The sequence below is a fragment of the Sminthopsis crassicaudata genome, chromosome 3, assembly GCF_048593235.1.
Source record: "Sminthopsis crassicaudata isolate SCR6 chromosome 3, ASM4859323v1, whole genome shotgun sequence".
Taxonomy (NCBI): Eukaryota; Metazoa; Chordata; class Mammalia; order Dasyuromorphia; family Dasyuridae; genus Sminthopsis; species Sminthopsis crassicaudata.
In genome coordinates, this window is record NC_133619.1 from 178907666 (window position 1) to 178930303 (window position 22638).

The 22638-nt window shown below is 37.4% G+C and overlaps 1 long non-coding RNA gene across 1 annotated transcript; it reads right to left on the reverse strand.

The window, feature by feature from the left end:
* Positions 1 to 4982: 4982 nt before the first annotated feature.
* Positions 4983 to 20814, reverse strand: LOC141560870 (uncharacterized). The gene is made up of 5 exons (XR_012487851.1): positions 20130 to 20814; positions 19801 to 19928; positions 18535 to 18654; positions 6484 to 6625; positions 4983 to 5249 (listed from the first exon to the last, which is right to left on the reverse strand). It is a non-coding gene; the product is annotated as an uncharacterized LOC141560870 (long non-coding RNA).
* Positions 20815 to 22638: the final 1824 nt, after the last annotated feature.

Consider the following 22638-nt stretch of genomic DNA (forward strand, 5'->3'; position numbering starts at 1 on the left):
GTCTAAATCTGAGAGTGCAAGGTGGAGATCTCCCACTATTATAGTTTTACTGTCTATTTCTTCTTGCAACTCTCTTAACTTTTCCTTTAGAAAGTTAGATGCTATACCACTTGGTGCATATATGTTTAGTATCGATATGGCTTCATTATTTATGCTACCTTTCAGCAGGATATAGTTTCCTTCCTTATCTCTTTTAATTAGATCATCTTCGGCTTTTGCTTGATCTGAGATAAGGATATCTACCCCTGCTTTTTTGGCTTTACCTGAAGCGTAATAGATTCTGCTCCAACCTTTTACCTTTACTCTCTCTATATATATATCTCCCTGATTTAAGTGTGTTTCCTGTAAACAACATATTGTAGGGTTCTGATTTTTGATCCAGTCTGCTATCCGTCTCCATTTGATGGGAGCATTCATCCCATTCACATTTACAGTTAAAATTACTAATTCTGTATTACCTGCCATCATATTATCCCCAGATTATGCCTTTTCCCTTGACCCCCTTGAACCCCTTCCCCGATATTTAATTTAAAGACCCCCCTTGTGACACGCAGCCCTCCCTTTTTTTTTTGTATCCCTCCCCCCTCCCTCCACATCCCTTCCCTTATTCTCCTTTTCCTTTTCCTTTTTCCTCTCCCCCCTTTTAATGAGGTGAGAGAGAATTCTCTGAAAAACAAATATGACAATTATTTACTCTTTGAGTCTCTTCTGATGAGAGTAAGATTTACACAATGATTCTCCCCCTCTCTAAATTCCCTCAGATATGGTGTATTTTCTATGCCTCTTCCTGGGATGTAGTTTCCCTCTTTTTATCACACCCAACCCTTTTTCTGATACTACCCCCTTCCTTTTACTACACCCCCTGCTTTTTTTTCCTTTTATATCAGTAAAATCAAATTATCCATGTGTACTTTCTATATACCCACAACAGAGATATAGTTCTCAAGGTTTCTGTGTACCTTTTTCTGTTTCTCTTCAGTCTTGTGGATATAGATCAAATTTTTTGTTTAAGTCTGGTTTTTTTCTTAGAAACATATGGAATTCCTCTATTGCATTGAATGACCATCTTCTTCCATGGAAAAAGATGCTAAACTTAGCTGGGTAGTTTATTCATGGTTGCAATCCTTGATCTTTTGCCTTTGGGAATATCAGGTTCCAGGCCCTTCTATCTTTTAATGTGGAGTCAGCCAGATCTTGCATGATCCTTTTTGTGGCACCTTGGTATTTAAATTGTTTTTTTCTAGCTGCTTGCAGGATTTTCCCCTTTGTGTGCTAATTCTGCAGCTTAGGCACAATATTCCGTGGTGTTCTTTTTTAGGGTCTATTTCAGAAGGAGTTCGATGAATTCTTACAATATCTACTTTCCCCTCTGTTTCTATTATCTCTGGACAGTTCTCTTTGATAATTTCCTGTAAAATAGAATCTAGGATCTTATTTTGGTCATAGTTTTTGGGAAGTCCAATGATCCGCAGATTATCTCTCCTAGATCTATTTTCCAGGTCTATAGAATTTCCCAGTAAGTATTTGACGTTATTCTCCAGCTTTTCATTTTTTTTTTTTTTTTGTTTTGTTTGACTGATTCTTGGGTTCTCAGTGAATCATTCATTTCTATTTGTTCCATCCTGAATTTTAAGGAGTTATTTTCTTCATTCACAGTTTTTACTTCTTTTTGTAAATGCCCAATTTCGTTTTTAAATGAGTTATTTTTGCTCTATTGAATTTTTTTTTCCATTTCTCTAATTTTTTTTTTTTTGAGAATTATTTCCTTCTTCCAATTCAGAAATCCTATTTTCTTGGGACTCTTTTATGTTCTCCAATTCAGAAATCCTATTTTCTTGAGACTTTTTTATCTTCTCCAGTTCAGAAATCCTACTTTCCTGTTTTTTTTTTACCTTTTCTAATTCACTAATTTTGTTTCCCTGCATCTCCTGTGAATTCTTTATTTTTTCCAACCCCAATTTCACAACGTTGTTATTCTCTATCATAGGTTCTCTTTCCTTTCCCCGTTTTTCTTCAAACTCTCTTAACTTTTTAATAGTCTCTTTAAGGAGAGAGTTATGTGATGGGGGGCAGGGATCGTTTCTCTTTAGGTTGTTATCTGCTGACTCTCTGCTGTTAACTTCCTTGGGGTTGGATACCCGCTCTTTCTCTGTGTAGAAGGAATCTAGATTTTGGGGGGGCTTTTTGCTCATATTTAAAAAATCTTTTCGGGTCTGTCTCTGGGGTAGGAAATTATTTATTTCTTTCTTTACCACTTCCTCCCAGACTGGATGGATGCAGCGGCCCCTGCGCCTGAGCTAAGAGAGAGCTCTGGGAGAGAGTTCCCCACCCCCTCCCTGGAAGTGCCTCAGAGGCGATCAGCAGTGCTGTGCTTTGAGGGCACTGTGTTCTAGTGGCTTCCCTGATGTTTGAGACTGTACAGTAAAGGCGACTCAAAGCCTAGCCTATGTGTCCGGTTGAGACGTGGATGTCTGCAGCAGGTGACCTGAAAAGCCCCTGCGCTCACACTGGAAGTGTCTGCCAGAAACCGCGGTCCCTAGTTCAAAGGTTCTGCTTCTCTGGGACTTCCATTCCACAGCCTCTAGCCAAGCCAGGCACTATGAGTTACAGCCCCGCCCACTTTTCAATCTCTTAACTACCCCCCAGGTGAAAGCCTGGATTGCCTATGTCGGCCACACCCACCAGTGCCAAGATGTGCTGAGTCACCCCCGGGATCCAGGAAGATCCAATCTGGTTTTAAATTTTCAAGTTGCTGAGATTTCTCTTCTGAACTGCTGTATTATAAGCAGAGAAGAGCTAACAGCCTGTGCCAGATTCTTCTATCTCAGTGGATTCTCTGATCCCAGAGCCCTCCCCAGCGCGATCAGCGCAGTGTGCAACCACCCCACCGTCTGCGCTGGCCTCTCTTCTTCCTCCCCTGGGAGCTGACCTTTCCTGTTCAAACTTCAGGTTCTCTTTAGCTGGTAAGTCGTGCTTCCAGTCCTTGTGGATTCTATCAGTCCAGCGCTATTTCTGAGGCTGAGTAAATCTAGTTGGTTGTGAGGGAAGAAAGGAGCTTACACAGTCGCGGTGTATCTTCTCCACCATCTTGGCTCCACCCATGAACCAAGACCATTTTGTTTTCATCTTTATGTCTCCAAGGTCTAGTGTAATACATGACCCCTAGTAAGTATGTAATATATGTTTGCTCCTTGTTTAGTTGTGCTTTGCTGATTGAGTAGTCTAAGGAAGATGGGTGAGGTAGGCTACCAAATGAATGATATGGTCACAAAAGACACAGGGACCAGAAACTGGGGACATGAGTAGAAGCAGCCAGCGGGAAAGGGAGCTAAGCCCACATATTGCTCTTGGGATGGAGCCTAGGGTTTGGCTGAAAAGCAAGAGGAGCTAGGGCCACAGTTAAGACCCCAGACAGCTTTATCAGGTAACTTTCATCATATAGAATTTGGAAAACACCCCATTGAACGCTGCAGATCTAGAATCCCCTTCTTAATCAGGCCAGAGTTGTCTGTACAAGACAAGATCTGTTTCAATCTAGCCTCTATTTTGCTGACCTGTTGCCTCAGTTTCTTTAACTGAGAGTGTGGATAATAGCACCTACCTCCTAATGTTGTTGAGGAGAGAATATATGTAAAGTGCTTAGCACAGTGCTTGGTACAAAGGAGTTTAATGCTTATTTCCTTAAGAAATATTGGTAAATTGGAAGTGATTCGAAGTGGAAAAATGGCAGAGCTACCACGGAAAAGCTCCAACAGTTCTTGCCCTCAAGGAGGTGGTTTTCTGTAGATGAGACCCTCAAGGAGGTGGTTTTCTGTAGATGAGACCGTCCAAGCCCAAGCCCAGAAGTGGAAAGCCCAAGATGGAGGATGAGAAGGTGCTGTCAGAGAGCAATCCAGACCTCCTTCTATTCCACACCCTGAGAGGATTCCCAAGGCCAAACTAAGCACTAGCTCTGGAAGCTGACTTGACTGGCTTGTCAAAGCCTTTTGGGGCCCTTCATCCAATGAAGGCTGCATTCTGCTTGGGAGTTAGTTTGGTTTCATTTTATTGCCAGGGCCTGTACATCAATTCACAAGAGGTATTGTTCCAGCTTTATCATTCAGTGCAAACATCTTTTGTGGCTAACCTGAGGTTTGCCACTATCTATGGAATCAAATCAGAAGGGGTTTTCCCATCTCCAATCTTGCTGGCTCCAGAGCACCCATTTGCTTTTCTAGCACTCTTACTATCCCCCTTCTTCATCCAGGGGATTTAGGTTCCCAACTTCTGAAGAAAGGTTAGATTTTCAGAAACAGAAATTTTACATTTCAGTCATATAGATTATAATGAGCACAAGTCAGGCAGAAGAAACTTCAAAGGGGGAATGGGGGGCTCTAGCACAAGCCTGTGGGGACACCAATTATTTTCTGGCTCAGCGTTCGCCTGGAGCTGAGGGGAAGCACCTGGATGCAAATCTCTAAGCCAGTCCCTTGTCATTCTGAATTGCCCTCCAGGTATGGAATGGCTGCTCTGCTCCTCCAGGAAGATCCAAAAGACTTCAGCAGGGCCACTTCCTAGCTTCTCTGGGACTTCTCTGGCTACAACACAACAGACCTGCTGCTTGTTAACCCCCAATAGCTCGTTGCTCCCAGACTTTCAGACCGTCCGAAGCCTCTGATGGCAAAGGTCCTGGTTACAGTTGTTTCACAATCTCAAAGAAGAAGAAATCTGCCTCCCTCTCTTATTCCCAAACCCAGATAGGATATAGCCAGCTTTACCCATCAGCAGTATGGGCTAGCTGCAAATAAGAGAAAAATTTAATTTACCCATTAAGTTTGCCAACAAGTATTTCTTTAGATTAACGAGCTGGCAAATCTAATCACCAGATAGCACAGAAGAAACTGGGAAATATCACTAATCATGTGGAAGCTGAAAGAATGACAACTTGACACTTTTGGAAACCGAAAAAAACTTTTTTTTTTTTTTTAAAAACCCCATCAAACTCCGCAACATCTGTCCCCTTCCCCCCACCAGTACAATAAACTCCAAAGTATAGATCAAAACTCCCCAACAACAATCAGCAACATCATCTGTCCCCTTCCCCCCACCAGTACAATAAACTCCAAAGTATAGATCAAAACTCCCCAACAACAATCTAAATCCCGTTTGAAGTGGATCTTCAAGGCCCGAAAACATGTGTTCCATATCGCCAGCATCTGGTCACATCTGGTTCAGTATCTCCTTTGCTTCAGTATTGGCTTATAGGTTGCCTGAAAAGGTAAAATGTTACAGCATAAGTGAAAGATATGTGTCCTTTTAATATACTGGAAAAACCGTCCATAAACTGCAATATTTGGGGGGGGGTGTATGTATATTTTAATCCAGCTGTTCATTCTCTTCTGCCTATAAATCTCTTTTCTACCTATAAATCTCTTTTCTGCTCATAAATCCCTTTTTTAATCTAAAAATCTCTTTTCTATTATAAATCACTTTATTATAAACCTCTTTTCTACCTATAAATTGCTTTTCTTCCTATAAATCTCTTTTCTACCTATAAACATTTCTACTACAAATCTATCTTTTCACTTATCTATCCATCATTATCTTTTTAACTATGCATCAAGTGTATCTATTCAATCTATTTGTGTATCCTATCTATCCCATCCATCCATCACCAGTTTTCTATGTATCTAGTCTATTGGTCTATTTGTCCACGCATCCATTCTCATATTCACATACTACTCCCTTTGCTGTCAGGATCCAACTGGGTTGTTGTGGCGAGATCATCACCTTTAAGTCAGAAAAGTTTGGGTGTTCTCCGGCGCGTCACAATGAGCATCACACAATGAGGTCTCCATGGCCAAGGTAAGCAAGGAAACTGCTCATCAGATGAGGATTGTGCCAGGCTTTATGCGGAGGTTTTCTTTTAAAAATATTTTTTAGGAAACCTTTTTATTTTAGAAAACATATGAAGGGGAAAGTTTTCAACACTGAGCCTTGTGAAACCTGCTGTTCCAACATTCCCCCTCCTTCCTTCCACCTCCTTCCCTAGATGACCGGTAATTACATGTTAAATATGTGAAAATATATGATAAATCCAATGTATATAAAAATATTTATGCAATTATCTTGCTTATGCAGAGATTTTCTTCCTACTTCTTTTTTTTGTTGTTGACATCATTTTCCGCAATAATATATAAACTTTGAGGGCAAGACCATTTTGTTTTTAATTTTATGTCTCCAGGGTCTAGTGTAACATATGACACATAGCAAGTCTGTAATATATGTTTGCTCCTTGTTTATTTGTGCTTTGCTGATTGAGTAGTCTAAGGCTGATGGATGAGGTAGGCTACCAAATGAATGATACGGTCACAAAAGACACAGAGACCAGAAACTGGGGACATGAGTAGAAGCAGCCAGCGGTAAAGGGAGCTAAGCCCACATATTGCTCTTGGGATGGAGCCTAGGGCCACAGTGAAGTCCCCGGACCTCTTTATCAGGTACCTTTCATCTTGGAAAATTTGGAAAATACCCCTTGGAACGATGCAGATCTTGGATCCCTTTGTTAATTAGGAGAGGGTTGTCTGTACAAGACACGTCCAATCTTATGCCAAGGTTATCATGTTAGATCCATAGGATAGTAAGTCTGGAAGAGGTCACAAGCAACATGCCCTGAGAACAAGATCTGCTTAATACAGCAATAAATCAAATGTTGCAACAACTGGGGGAAGAGATTGAAGCTCACATTAAACAGAAGCATTTGCTTGGAGAAATTGTAGGGTAAAGACCCTTTTCAATGAAATCAAACGATGTGTTCCAATCGTCAGGCAGCCCAGTCCCCTGAATAAATCCAACCAATTTAAATCGAGGGCTAAGAACAGGCCAGGATGTCTCCCTTTTAGGAAGAGTGAATTGAAGGGGAGTGGGTCTGGAGCTGCTGAGGTTAGAGGGAGGTATGGCCCTAATCCAGGTTGTGGAGAAACCCTGGCAAATATTTCTCCTACCAGGCTTTCCACAAAGATAAAAGGTGATAGGGACATTCTAGCCTTAAGAAAGTGCTTTGTACAATGCCTGGTAATCATCTTCATCATCCCCATTCCAGTCCCCAGCACCCTCACCATCTCACCTAGCACAGCGCTCCCCAGATGCTACCTCCCATGCTAAACTTTGCATTTATCCCAGTTGGATCCTCCTCTCAAACTTGGAAGTGGGGGTATTCTTTTTTCTCCCTTTTAAAAATGAGGCAGCTGGGCAACCTCTCCCTGGGTGACAAGGCCAGTGAGCCTTGAGGCCACATCTGGCTTCAGGCCTGGGATCTGTCTGCTGCACTGGGCATTTGATGAATGCTTGGTGACTAAAAACCAAGAACATTACCACTGCCTCACTGGCTCAGACCTCCAACTTACCCCTCCCCTCAGTAACCTGTCTCTGCCCCGTGAAGCCCAAGGCTGTGCCATGGACACTGGAGCGGCTGCATCTCCTGGTAACCAATGCACAATGAAGGAAAAGCACTCAGCGCCTTCCCATGCCAGTATCACGGCAGCCGGGGAGCTCCTTCTCTGCTCAGTGAGCATGGGTAAGATTTAGAGCCTTCCAGGAGGCGGAAGGGGGTCTAAGCTGTTTGCAGAGACCTTCCTAAAAGGATGCCAGGGTGACTCCCTACAATTATTTACCATTCATTCTTGCTTCATGATTGTCCTGAGTAATGGAATTTTTGAGTTTGCAGACTAACAGGGATTAGAGCTTGGTGCTGTGGGATGCAAGGCCTCCCTTTGTGTGTCTGTGTGTGCCTTACATCCCAGGGAGTGCATTCTGTGGATCTATGAGAAATTATTCTGTCTGTATTAATAAATACAGCCAGGCTTTTAAAGAAGTAATTGGCAACAGAGAAGCAACAAGTGCCTCTGGCATTGCCCACAGAATTAGAACTGGTTCTTCACCAGCTCCAAGGTGGAGGCTGATAGTTCTGTATGGGTTCCTCACAGAACCACAGCTCAAGTAACTAAGGAGTAGGCCTGGGGAGACTCAGCCAGGTCTATCCCTCCTTCAGTTTCCCAAAGAACTCAGAGCAACCTCAGGTTGGAAAGAGGGGACCAACAGAGTGACCTCATAAAGAATGGAGACATTTCCAGGATCAGAGAGAGGGGGAAAATTCCAAGTTCCTAGTTCAGAGGTTCTCAACCTGGGATATATCAGCTTGATTTTCAAAACGAATTGTAATAATGAATGTCGAAAACTATCTTTACCTGTATTTGGAAAAAAATAAAATACTATTGAGAAAAAACATATTTTAAAACTGTATTTCAGTAATACTGATTCCCTTGTTATCCTGTTCCTTTATTTTAAGCATTTAAAAACGACTATTCCTAGAAGAGGCAGTCACCAGACTGTCAAAAAAGTCCATGATCCAAAAAAGTTAAGAAAGAAAGGATGTTAAAAAGAAGACAGGACTCGACTTTAGACTCTGTCTACTACTGTGTGCCTGTAGTTGTCTGTATTTGAAACAAAAATTGTTAGTCTTAAAAATGAAAAGGGAGAACTCACCACTAATGAAGAGGAAATTAGAACAATATTTAGGAGCTAATTGGCCCAACTTTACAGCAATAAATTCGATAACTTAAATGAAATGGAAGAATACCCTCAAAAATAAGCTTGCCCAGATTAACAGAGGAAGAAGTAAATAGTCTAAATAGTCCCATTTCAGAAAAAGCAATAGAAGAAGCTATTAAGCAACTGCTGAGAAAAAATAATCCCCAGGACCAGATGGATTTACATGTGAATTCTACCAAAAATTTAAAGAACAACTAACTCCAATGCTTTATAAACTATTTGAAAAAATAGGGATTGAAGGAGTCCTACCAAATTCCTTTTATGACACAGACATGGTACTGATACCTAAACCAGGTAGGCTGAAAACAGAGAAACAAAATTATAGACCAATCTCCCTAATGATGATAAAATCTTAAATCAAATATTATGAAAAAGACTACAGAAAACCATCCCCAGGATAATAAACTATGGCCAAGTGGGATTTATACCAGGAATGAAGGGCTGGTTCAATATTAGGAAAACTATTTGTAGAATCCACTATATCAATAATCAAATTAACAGAAACCATATGATCATCTCAATAGATGAAGAAAAAGCATTTCATAAAATCCAACATCCATTCCTACTAAAAACGCTTGAGGGTATAGGAATAAATGGACTATTCCTTAAAATAATGATTATATATTTAAAACTGTCAGCAAACATCATATGTAATGGTGATACACTGGAACCTTTCCCAGTAAGATAAGGAGTGAAACAACAGTTGCTCACTATCACCATTACTATTCAATATTGTATTAGAAATGCTAGCCTGGGCAATAAGAGCCCAGAGATTTTCAAGGAATTAGAGTAGGTAATGAGGAAATCAAACTATCACTCTTTGCAGATGACATGATGGTATACTTAGAGAACCCCAAAAACTCTGCTAAAAAGCTATTAGAATAAATTCAGAGCTTGAGCAAAGTTTCAAGATACAAAAAAAATCCGCCTAAATCCTCAGCATTTTTATACATTACCAACATAATCCATCAGCAAGAGATACAAAGAGAAATTCCATTCCAAACAAATGTTGAGAGTATAAAGTATTTGGGAATCCATTTACCAAAGAATAGTCAGGAATTATATGAGAAAAATTACAAAACACTTGCCACAAAACTAAAGTCAGATTTAAATAATTGGAAAGACATTCAGTGCTCTTGGATAAGCACAGCGAATATTATCAAGATGACAATACTCTCTAAATTAATCTATTTATTTAGTGCTACACCAATCAGAAACTATTTTAATGACCTAGAAAAAATAACAACAACATTCATAGGAAAGAACAAAAAATCGAGAATTGCAAGGGAAGTAATGAAAAAAAAAATCAAATGAAGGTAGCCTAGCTGTACCTGATCTAAACTATATTATAAAGCAGCAGTCACCAAAACCATTGGGTGTTGGCTAAGAAATAGACAAGTTGATCAGTGGAATAGGTTAGCTTCACAGGCAGAGATATTGAATAAAAATAGCTATCTAGTTTTTGACAAACCCAAAGATCCCAAATTTTGGAATAAGAATTCATTATTTGACAGAAACTGCTGGGAAAACTGGAAATTAGTAGGGCAGAAACTAGGCATGGACCCACATTAACACCAAATACTGAGAAAAGATCAAAATGGGTCCATGATTTAGGAATAAAGAATGAGATCATAAATGAATTAGAGGAACATAGGATAGTTTACCTCTCAGACTTGTGGAGGAAATATAACTTGCGCAGATTAACAGAGGAAGAAGTAAGAAGTCTAAATAGTCCCATTGCAGAAAAAGAAATAGAACAACTTATTAACCAACACCCTAAGAAAAAATCCTCAGGAAGAGATGGATTGACATGTGAATTCTACCAAACATTTAAAGAACAACTACCTCTAATACTATATAAAAAATTTGAAAAAAAAAAGGAATTGAAGGAGGCCTACCAAATTCCTTTTATGCCCCAGACATGGACTGATACCTAAAACCAAGTAGATTGTAAACTGAGAAAGAAAACTAAAGACCAATTTCCTTCTTGAATATTGATGCTAAAATCTTAAATAAGATATTAGCAAAAAGACTTCAGATAATCATCCCCAGGATAATACATTATGATCAAGCAGGATTTATCCCAGGAATGCTGGGTTGGTTTAATATTAGGAAAACTATTAGTATAATTGTCCACATTAATAATCCAATTAATAAAAACCATATGATCATCTCAATAGATGCAGAAAAAGCATTTGATAAAATCCAACATCCATTCCTACAAAAAACACTTGAGAGTATAGGAATAAATGGACTATTCCTTAAAATAATAAGGAACATATATTTAAAAGCGTCAGTAAGTATCTTATGGAACCTTTCCCTGTAAGATAAGGAGTGAAACAAGGTTTCCCACTATCACCATTATTATTCAATATAGTACTAGAAATGCTAGCCTTGGCAAAAAGTGCTGAGAAAGAGATTCAAGGAATTAGAGTAGGAAATGAGGAAATCAAACTATCACTCTTTGCAGATGACATAATGGTATACTTAGAGAACCCCAAACACTCTGCTAAAAAGCTATTAGAAATAATTCAGAACTTTAGCAAAATTGCAGGATATAAAATAGATCCACATAAATCCTCAGCATTTTTATACATTACCAACACAATCCAACAGCAAGAGATACAAAGAGAAATTCCATTCAAATAACTGTTGATAGTATAAAATATTTGGGAATATATCAAACAAAGGAAAGTTAGGAATTATATGAGCAAAATTACGAAACACTTGCCACAAAAAGGAAGTCAGATTTAAATAATTAGAAAGACATTCAGTGCTTTTGAATAGGCCGAGAGAATATAATGAAGATGACAATACGCCCTAAACTCATCTATTTATTTAGTGCTATACCAATATGACTCCTAAGGAACTTTTTTTAAAGACCTAGAAAAAATAACAACAGAATTCATATGGAACAACAAAAGTTCGAGAATTTCAAGGGAAAGAATGAAAAAAAAAAATGAAGGTGGTCTAGCTGTCTAGCTGTACCTGATCTAGAACTATATTATAAAGCAACAGTCACCAAAACCATTTGGTATTGCTTAAGAAATAGACCAGTGGAGTAGCATAGGTTCACAGGGCAAGATAGTGAATAAAAATAGCAATCTAGTGTTTGACAAACCCAAAGATCCCAACTTTTGGCATAAGAATTCATTATTTGACAAAAACTGCTGGAAAAACTGGAAATTAGTAAGGCAGAAACTAGGCATGGACTTAACTTAACTTAACACCATATACTAAGATAAGATCAAAATGGGTCCATGATTTAGGCATAAAGAATGAGATCATAAATAAATAAGAGGAACATAGGATAGTTTACCTCTCAGACTTGTGGAGGAGGAAGGATTATGTGACCAAAGGAAACCTAGAGATCATTATTGATCACAAAATGGAAAATTTAGATTACATCAAATTAAAAAATTTCCCCGGGGGGGGGGGTGGAAACAAATGCAAACAAGATTATAAGAGAAGTAACAAATTGGGAAAACATTTTTACAGTTAAAGGTTCTGATAAAGGCCGCATCTCCAAGATATACAGAGAATTGATTCTAATTTATAAGTAATCAAGCCATTCTCAAATTGAAAAATGGTGAAAGGATACGAACAGACAATTTTGAGATGATGAAATTAAAACTATTTCCACTCACAAGTTCCAAATCACAAGTGTGAGATACCACTACACACCTGTCACATTCGTTAAGATGACAGGAAAAAATAATGATGAATGTTAGAGGGGCTGTGAGAAAATTGGGAAAATAATGCATTGTTGGTGGAGTTGTGAAAGAATCCAACCATTCTGGAGAGCAATCTGGAATTATGCCCCAAACGTTATCAAAATCTGCAAATCCGTTGACCCAGCAGTGCTACTACTGGGCTTATATCCCAAGGGAATACTAAAGAAGGGAAAAGGACCTGTATGTGCCAAAATGTTTGAGGCAGCACTTTTTGTAGTGGCTAGAAACTGGAAAATGAACGGATGTCCATCAATTGGAGAATGGTTGGGTAAATTATGGTATAAGAATGTTATGGAATATTATTGTTCTTTAAGAAATGACCAACAGGAGGAATACAGAGAGCCTTGGAGAGACTGACATCAATGGATGCAGAGTCAAACGAGCAGAATTAGGAGATCTTTATACACTTCAACAATGATACTGTATGAGGATGTATTCTAATGGAAGTGTATATCTTCAATATGGAGAAGAGCTAATCCAATTCCAATTGAGCAATGATGGACAGAATCAGCTACACCCAGAACCTGAACACTGGGATATGTAAACTGTGAGCATTTTTTTTTATTTGTTTGTTTTTTATTTTTCTTCACAGATTATTTTTACCTTCCGAATACAATTCTTCCTTTGCAATAACAACAACAATAAAATTTGGTTCTGCACATATATATATTGTACCAAGAATATACTATAAGATATTTAATATGTATGGGAATGACTGCCCTCTATGGGAGGGACTAGGGGGAAATAGGGGAATAATTCAGAACAGAAAGGAGTAGAAGGGATAATGTAGCAATGAAAAATTATCTATGCCTATGTACTGTCAAAAAATGCTACAATTAAAAATCAATAAAAAATAATAATAACTTGCTGGCATTTGTACTAGTTTATAATTATTATCTCATTTGACTCTCACAACAACTTAGGCAATAGGGATTATTATAAACAAAGTTTCACTATTGAGAAAACTGAGGGCAGATGTAGAATGACTTGTTTAACGTCAAAACATATAGTAAGTTTTGGAAGGTAAATTAGACTCTAAGTCTTCCTGCCTTGAAGTCCCTGCCCTCTATCAGCTGTACCATCTCACTTTCACCCTTTCTGGTGTTGTAATGGTTAAGTTGTCTGCTCCTAGAAGGGCAAGAAATTGGTCATGGCACTAGGAATACTTAACAGTACTCCTAGTGGGAGTAATAATAGTAATAGAAGTAAGAGTAGCAATAGTAGTAGTAGTAGTAGTAGTAGTAGTAGTAGTAGTAGTAGTAGTAGTAGTAATTATAGTAATAGTAGGGAGAAAGGAGTAGTGGTAGTAGTAGGAAGTGGAGGAGTAGAAGAAGTAGGAGTAGTATGAGTAGTAACAATAATAGGAGGAGGAATAATAGTAGTGATAAAAGTAGTAGAAGAGTAGTAATGATAAAAGTAATAGTAATGGTAGTAGTACTAATAATAATAGCAGTAGGAATAAAAGTAGTAGAAGAAGTAGTAATAGCAATAGTAATAATAGGAATGGGAGTTACACTAGTAGTAGGAGTAGTAGGAGTAGGAGTAGTAATAGTAATAGTAAAAGTGGTAGCAGAAATAATAGTAGTAGTGGTAGTCAAAGGAGTATTAATAGGAATAGGAGCATTGATAGTACTAGAAGCAGGAGGAAGAGATCTAGAAGGAATAATAACAGCAGAAACGAGAACATAAATAAATTAGAGGATCATAGGATACTCTACCTCTCAGACTTGTGAAGGAGGAAGGAATTTGTGTCCAAAAAAGAACTAGAGATCATTATTGATCACTAAATAGAAAATTTTGATAAAATCAAATTACAAAGTTCCTGCATTAAAAAAAAAAAAAAAAAGAAAAACTAATGCCAACAAGATTAGAAGGGAAGTAAGAAATTGGGAAAACATTTTTGCAGTTAAAGGTTCAGATAAAGGCCTCATCTTCAAAATATAAAGAGAATTGACGCTAATTTATAAGAAATCAAGCCATTCTCAAATGGAAAAGTGGTCAAAGGATATGAACAGACACTTTCCAGATGATGAAATCAAAACTATTTTCACTCACAAGTTTCAAATCACAAGTCTGAGATAGCATTACACACTAGTCACATTTGTTGAGATGACAGGAACAAATAATGGTGAATGTTGGAGCGGTTGTGAGAAAATTCGGAAAATGATGCATTGTAGGTGGAGTTGTGAAAGAATCCAACCATTCTGGAGAACAATCTGGAATTATGCCCCAAACGTTATCAAAATCTGCAAATCCGTTGACCCAGCAGTGCTACTATTGGGCTTATATCCCAAGGAAATACTACAGAAAGGAAAAGGACCTGTATGTGCCAAAATGTTTGTGGCAGCACTTTTTGTAGTGGCTAGAAACTGGAAAATGAACGGATGTCCATCAATTGGAGAATGGTTGGGTAAATTATGGTATAAGAATGTTATGGAATATTATTGTTCTGTAAGAAAAGACCAACAGGAGGAAAACAGAGAGCCTTGGAGAGACTTACATCAACTGATGCAGAATCAAACGAGCAGAACTAGGAGATCTTTATACACTTCAACAATGATACTGTATGAGGATGTATTCTAATGGAAGTGTATATCTTCAATATGGAGAAGAGCTAATCCAATTCCAATTGAGCAATGATGGACAGAATCAGCTACACCCAGAACCTGAACACTGGGATATGTAAACTGTGAGCATTTTTTTTTATTTGTTTGTTTTTTATTTTTCTTCACAGATTATTTTTACCTTCCGAATACAATTCTTCCTTTGCAATAACAACAACAATAAAATTTGGTTCTGCACATATATATATTGTACCAAGAATATACTATAAGATATTTAATATGTATGGGAATGACTGCCCTCTATGGGAGGGACTAGGGGGAAATAGGGGTATAATTCAGAACAGAAAGGAGTAGAAGGGATAATGTAGCAATGAAAAATTATCTATGCCTATGTACTGTCAAAAAATGCTACAATTAAAAATCAATAAAAAATAATAATAACTTGCTGGCATTTGTACTAGTTTATAATTATTATCTCATTTGACTCTCACAACAACTTAGGCAATAGGGATTATTATAAACAAAGTTTCACTATTGAGAAAACTGAGGGCAGATGTAGAATGACTTGTTTAACGTCAAAACATATAGTAAGTTTTGGAAGGTAAATTAGACTCTAAGTCTTCCTGCCTTGAAGTCCCTGCCCTCTATCAGCTGTACCATCTCACTTTCACCCTTTCTGGTGTTGTAATGGTTAAGTTGTCTGCTCCTAGAAGGGCAAGAAATTGGTCATGGCACTAGGAATACTTAACAGTACTCCTAGTGGGAGTAATAATAGTAATAGAAGTAAGAGTAGCAATAGTAGTAGTAGTAGTAGTAGTAGTAGTAGTAGTAGTAGTAGTAGTAGTAGTAGTAATTATAGTAATAGTAGGGAGAAAGGAGTAGTGGTAGTAGTAGGAAGTGGAGGAGTAGAAGAAGTAGGAGTAGTATGAGTAGTAACAATAATAGGAGGAGGAATAATAGTAGTGATAAAAGTAGTAGAAGAGTAGTAATGATAAAAGTAATAGTAATGGTAGTAGTACTAATAATAATAGCAGTAGGAATAAAAGTAGTAGAAGAAGTAGTAATAGCAATAGTAATAATAGGAATGGGAGTTACACTAGTAGTAGGAGTAGTAGGAGTAGGAGTAGTAATAGTAATAGTAAAAGTGGTAGCAGAAATAATAGTAGTAGTGGTAGTCAAAGGAGTATTAATAGGAATAGGAGCATTGATAGTACTAGAAGCAGGAGGAAGAGATCTAGAAGGAATAATAACAGCAGAAACGAGAACATAAATAAATTAGAGGATCATAGGATACTCTACCTCTCAGACTTGTGAAGGAGGAAGGAATTTGTGTCCAAAAAAGAACTAGAGATCATTATTGATCACTAAATAGAAAATTTTGATAAAATCAAATTACAAAGTTCCTGCATTAAAAAAAAAAAAAAAGAAAAACTAATGCCAACAAGATTAGAAGGGAAGTAAGAAATTGGGAAAACATTTTTGCAGTTAAAGGTTCAGATAAAGGCCTCATCTTCAAAATATAAAGAGAATTGACGCTAATTTATAAGAAATCAAGCCATTCTCAAATGGAAAAGTGGTCAAAGGATATGAACAGACACTTTCCAGATGATGAAATCAAAACTATTTTCACTCACAAGTTTCAAATCACAAGTCTGAGATAGCATTACACACTAGTCACATTTGTTGAGATGACAGGAACAAATAATGGTGAATGTTGGAGCGGTTGTGAGAAAATTCGGAAAATGATGCATTGTAGGTGGAGTTGTGAAAGAATCCAACCATTCTGGAGAACAATCTGGAATTATGCCCCAAACGTTATCAAAATCTGCAAATCCGTTGACCCAGCAGTGCTACTACTGGGCTTATATCCCAAGGAAATACTACAGAAACGAAAAGGACCTGTATGTGCCAAAATGTTTGTGGCAGCACTTTTTGTAGTGGCTAGAAACTGGAAAATGAACGGATGTCCATCAATTGGAGAATGGTTGGGTAAATTATGGTATAAGAATGTTATGGAATATTATTGTTCTGTAAGAAAAGACCAACAGGAGGAAAACAGAGAGCCTTGGAGAGACTTACATCAACTGATGCAGAATCAAACGAGCAGAACTAGGAGATCTTTATACACTTCAACAATGATACTGTATGAGGATGTATTCTAATGGAAGTGTATATCTTCAATATGGAGAAGAGCTAATCCAATTCCAATTGAGCAATGATGGACAGAATCAGCTACACCCAGAACCTGAACACTGGGATATGTAAACTGTGAGCATTTTTTTTTATTTGTTTGTTTTTTGTTTTTCTTCACAGATTATTTTTTACCTTCTGAATACAATTCTTCCTTTGCAACAACAACAACAATAAAATTTGGTTCTGCACATATATATTGTACCAAGCATTTACTATGAGATATTTAATATATATGGGAATGCCTGCCCTCTATTGGAGGGCATGGAGGGAAATAGGGGAATAATTCAGAACAGAAAGGAGTACAAAGGATAATGTTGTAAAAAAAAAATTACCTAATGCATATGTACTGTCAAAAATGCTATAATTAAAAATTAATGAAAAATATGAATAACTTGCTAACATTTGTACTATGTGTCAGGCACTGTACTATTTTATAATCATTATCTCATTTGACCCTCAAAACAACTTAGGAAATAGTGATTTGTGTAAACACCGTTTTACTATTGGGAAAACTGAGGGCAGATGTAGGATGACTTGTTTAAGGTCAAAACAGATAGTAAGTGTTGGAAGAAAATTTAGAACTCTAAGTCTTCCTGCCTTGAAGCCACTGCCCTCTATCCACTGTACCATGTCATTGAAACCCTTGCTGGTGTTGTAATGGTTAAGTTGTTCGCTCCTAGAAGGGCAATAAATTGGTCATGGCACTAGAAAATTTAACAGTACTCATAGGAGGAGTATTAAAAGTAATAGAAATTAGTGTAGTAGTAGTAGTAGTAGTAGTAGTAGTAGTAGTAGTAGTAGTAGTAGTAGTAGTAGTAATAGTATTTATAATAATAGTAGGGAGAAAGGAATAGTGGTAGGAGGAGGCGTAGAAGAAGTAGTAGTAGTATGAGTAGTAAAAGCAAATTAAGTAGGAATAATAGTAGCAGAATAAGTAGTAAAAGCAATAGTAATAATACTAGGAATAGGAGTTACACTAGTAGTAGTAGAAATAGTAGTAATAGTAATAGTAAAGGTAGTATTACAAATAATAGTAGTAGTGGTAGTAGAAGGAGTATTAATAGGAATAAGAGCAATGATAGTAGTAGTAGCAGGAGGAAGAGAACTAGAAGGAATGGGAGTAGTATGAATAGTAACAGTAATAAGAGTGGGAGTAATTGTAGTAGTTGGTGGAAGAGTAATAGTAGTAATCTTAAGAGTGATACTAATAGGAGTAGGAAGAGGAGTAATAGTAGAAGTAGTAGTAATAATAATAGGTGTAAGAGTACGAGTAATAATAGTAGTAGTAAGAATAGTATCTGACATTTACACAGTGCTTCACCATCTCCAAAGTAATATAGACCATGTTTTCTCTGATGCTACCCCTAAGGCTCAGACCCACCCTTATGGGAACAGCCAGACTCTCCCATCCTTGAGCCAGGGAGATGCATGTCCTGTTATTTAGGGTTCAGTACCTGTGTTCCAGGCTTCAGGGAAGAAACAAGATCTTTCACCATTTTGGCTTCCGATATCGTTACCCCACCAACCACAAAGAGGATCTGCAGTGGATGGTCACCGGGATGAGGTCGGCTCACCTGTAACATTCACCATAACAAGGATGGGGTCAGCCATCAGACAAGCATGTCAGGTTAATATATGACTCATTAATAATCAAATAAAGATCTTACGTTAGGACATAATGTTCGTAGATTTTCAGCTGTGGAATCAGAACTTTAGAACTAGAAATGTAGTCTCCTTGTGGTCATGGAGCTCAAGTATCTCATTTAACATGTGAGGAAACTGACGCTCAGGGAGTTTAAGTGATAATAAAAAGTCATGCAGGTAAGAAATAATCAGCACAGCAAAATTCCACTTGTTTAATGTTACTTTATTACAGTGTCTTTCCCGTATCCCATCCCACCACCTTTTTTTTTTTTTTTTTTTTTTTAAGAATTAATATGTTTAGCTATAGGTTAAAAGATTGAAGTATGGAAATATACACACACATATATGCACACACATACACACATATGTAATGAACACTTAGAGTTAACATGATAGTATAAACAGGATCTGTTTGACTCTTGTCTCTGCCTTTTACAACCTGTATGCCCTGGGACAATATACTAAATATACTTAACCACCCTGAGTCTCAGTAACTTTCTCTGTAAAATATGGAAGCAGAAACCCTGAAATATTCCCGCCAGCTCAAAATCCACGATGCTGTGACTCTACTTGAAACCAAATATTTCTCAAAGGCTTATTCTCGGTGGAGCAAAAATGATTGTACCATTCCCATTTTACAGATGAGGAAATTGAGGCAAACACAGATTAAGTGACTTGCCCAGAGTCCTACAGTTGGTGTTTGAAATCAGGTGCTGATTCAAGTGTGGTCCAACAGTGTTATCCACTGTACCAGCCAGCTGCCAATAATTTTAGAAAAGGTCTTCATCTATATGTAACTGAATTCAACAAGCATTTATGAAACCTCTAATATGAGCAAGTCATCTTGTTTCTGGGAACCAGGCATAGGATGATGAAAAAGAAAATAGTTTCTGAACTCAAAGAATCTGCTTTTGATTGTTTGTTTGTTTGTAAAGGTAGGCTCTCTATTTCCCAGATTATTTGTACTTCTAGTACATATAGGGTTAGTCAGCAACCTGGCCCTACCTTCAACCCCTTATTAACACTGACTGCAGGAGGGAAACTGAAGATAGATTATCTCTATATAGCTGCTTTACCTTCATGAACATGCTAAATCCCAGTTTATGTAGATCACTGAGGTCCGAAGACATGCCTTCAATATCACCAGCATCTGGTCACAAGTGGTTCAGTATCTCCTCTGCTTTAGCAGTGGCTTATAGGATGCCTGAAAAGGTAAAATGTTACAGCATAAGTGAAAGATATGTGTCCATTTGATCTACTGGAATAACCATCCACAAACTGGAATTTTTTGCGGGTGGGGGAAGAGGGAAGGAAAGAGAAGTCAAATATTTCCCAAGCCAGATAGAAAGCAACCATTTTAGCTTCTATAATATTGAAGAATAAAATATAATAGTTTAATACTGACCTGAAGGCAGTCTCAATCTTTGACAGGAGCACTTGGTATGATGCTGATGAGGACCAGAAAGGATCTCTTTTTCCAGTAATTTATTTACTGATTTACCTAACCCTCCATTGACTCAATCATTATCTATGTATATTTAATGCAGCTATTCATTCTCTTCTGCCTATAAACCCCTTTTCTACCTATAAATCTCTTGTCTAATTAAAAATCACTTTTTTTATCTAATAATCTGTTTTCTACTTATAAATCGCTTTAATTACTATAAATCTTTTCTACTTATAAATTGCTTTTCTTCCTATAAATCTCTTTTCTACCTATGAATCGCTTTTCTTCCTATAAATCTCTTTTCTGCCTATGAATCGCTTTTCTACTTATAAATCTCTTTTCTACCTATATATCACTTTTCTTCCTATAAATCTCTATTCTACCTATAAACTTTTCTACTATAAATCTATCTTTTCACTTATCTATTCATCATTATCTTTTTAACTATGCATCAAGTGTATCTATTCAATCTATTTGTCTATACTATCTATCCCATCCATCCATCACCAGTTATCTATGTATCTAGTCTAATAGTCTATTTGTCCACTCATCCATTCTTCTATACACACATCCTACTCCCTTTGCTTTCAGGATCCAACTGGGTTGTTGTGGCGAGATCATCACCTTTAAGTCAGAAAACCTTGGGTGTTCTCAGGCATGTCACAATGAACTAGAGCATGTCACAATGGGCATCACCCAATGAGGTCTCCATGGCTAAGGTAAGCAAGGCAACTGCTCATCAGATGAGGATTTTGCTCAGGCTGTATGCAGAGGTTTTCTTTTAAAAATATTTTTTAGGAAACCTTTTTATTTAAAAAACATATGAAATGGCAAGTTTTCAACACTGAGCCTTGCTAAACCTCCTGTTCCAACATTCCCCCTCCTTCCTTCCACCTCCTAGCCTGGGTGACCTGTAATTACATGTTAAATATGTGAAAATATATGATAAATCCAATGTATATAAAAATATTTATACAATTATCTTGCTTATGCAGAGATTTTCTTCCTACTTTTTTTTGTTGACATCATTTTCCGCAATAATATGTAAACTTTGAGGGCAAGACCATTTTTTTTAATTCATTTTTCCAAATTATCCCCCCCCTCCATTCTCTCCCCCCCCCGATGACAGGAAATCCCATACATTTTACATGTGTTACAATATACCCTAGATACAATATATGTGTGTAAATACCATTTTCTTGTTGCACATTAAGTATTAGATTCCGAAGGTATAAGTAACCTGGGTAGATAGACAGTAGTGCTAACACTTTACATTCACTTCCCAGTGTTCCTTCTCTGGGTGTAGTTATTTCTGTCCATCATTGATCAACTGGAAGTGAGTTGGATCTTCTTGTTGAACATGTTGAACATTTCCACTTCCATCAGAATACATCCTCATACAGTATTGTTGTTGAAATGTACAGTGATCTTCTGGTTCTATTCATTTCATTCAGCAACAGTTGATTTAAGTCTCTCCAGGCCTCTCTGTATTCCTCCTGCTGGTCATTTCTTACAGAGCACTAATATTCCATAACCTTCATATACCACAATTTACCCAACCATTTTCCAATTGATGGACATCCATTCAACTTCCAGTTTCTAGCTACAACAAAAAGAGCTGCCACAAACATTTTGGCACATGCAGGTCCCTTTCCGCTCTTTAGTATTTCTTTGGGATATAATCCCAATAACAGCAATGCTGGGTCAAAGGGTATGCACAGTTTGATAACTTTTTGGGCATAGTTCCAAATTGCTCTCCAGAATGGCTGGATTCTTCCACAACTCCCCCAACAATGTATCAGTGTCCCAGTTTTCCCACAGCCCCTCCAACATTCATCATTATTTGTTCCTGTCATCTTAGCCAATCTGACAGGTGTGTAGTGGTATCTCAGAGTTGTCTTAATTTGCATTTCTCTGATCAGTAGTGATTTGGAACACTCTTTCATATGAGTGGAAATAGTTTCAATTTCATCATCTGAGAATTGTCTGTTCATATCCCTTGACCATTTATCAATTGGAGAATGGTTTGGTTTCCTATAAATCAGGGTCAGTTCTCTATATATTTTGGAAATGAGACTTTTGTCAGGACCTTTACTTTTAAAAATATTTTGCCAATTTGTTACTTCCATTCTAATCTTGTTTGCATTACTATTGTTTGTAGAGAAACTTTTTAGTTTGATGTAATCAAAATCTTCTATTTTGTGATCAATAATGATCTCTAGTTCTCCTCTGGTCATAAATTCCTTCCTCCTCCACAGGTCTGAGAGGTAGACTATTCTCTGTTCCTCTAATCTATTTATGATCTCATTCTTTATGCCTAAATCATGGACCCATTTTGATCATGGTGTTAAGTGTGGATCCATATCTAATTTCTGCCATACTAATTTCCAGTTTTCCCAACAGTTTTTTTCCGAATAATGAATTTTTGTCCCTAATGGTGGTATCTTTGGGTTTGTCAAAGATTAGA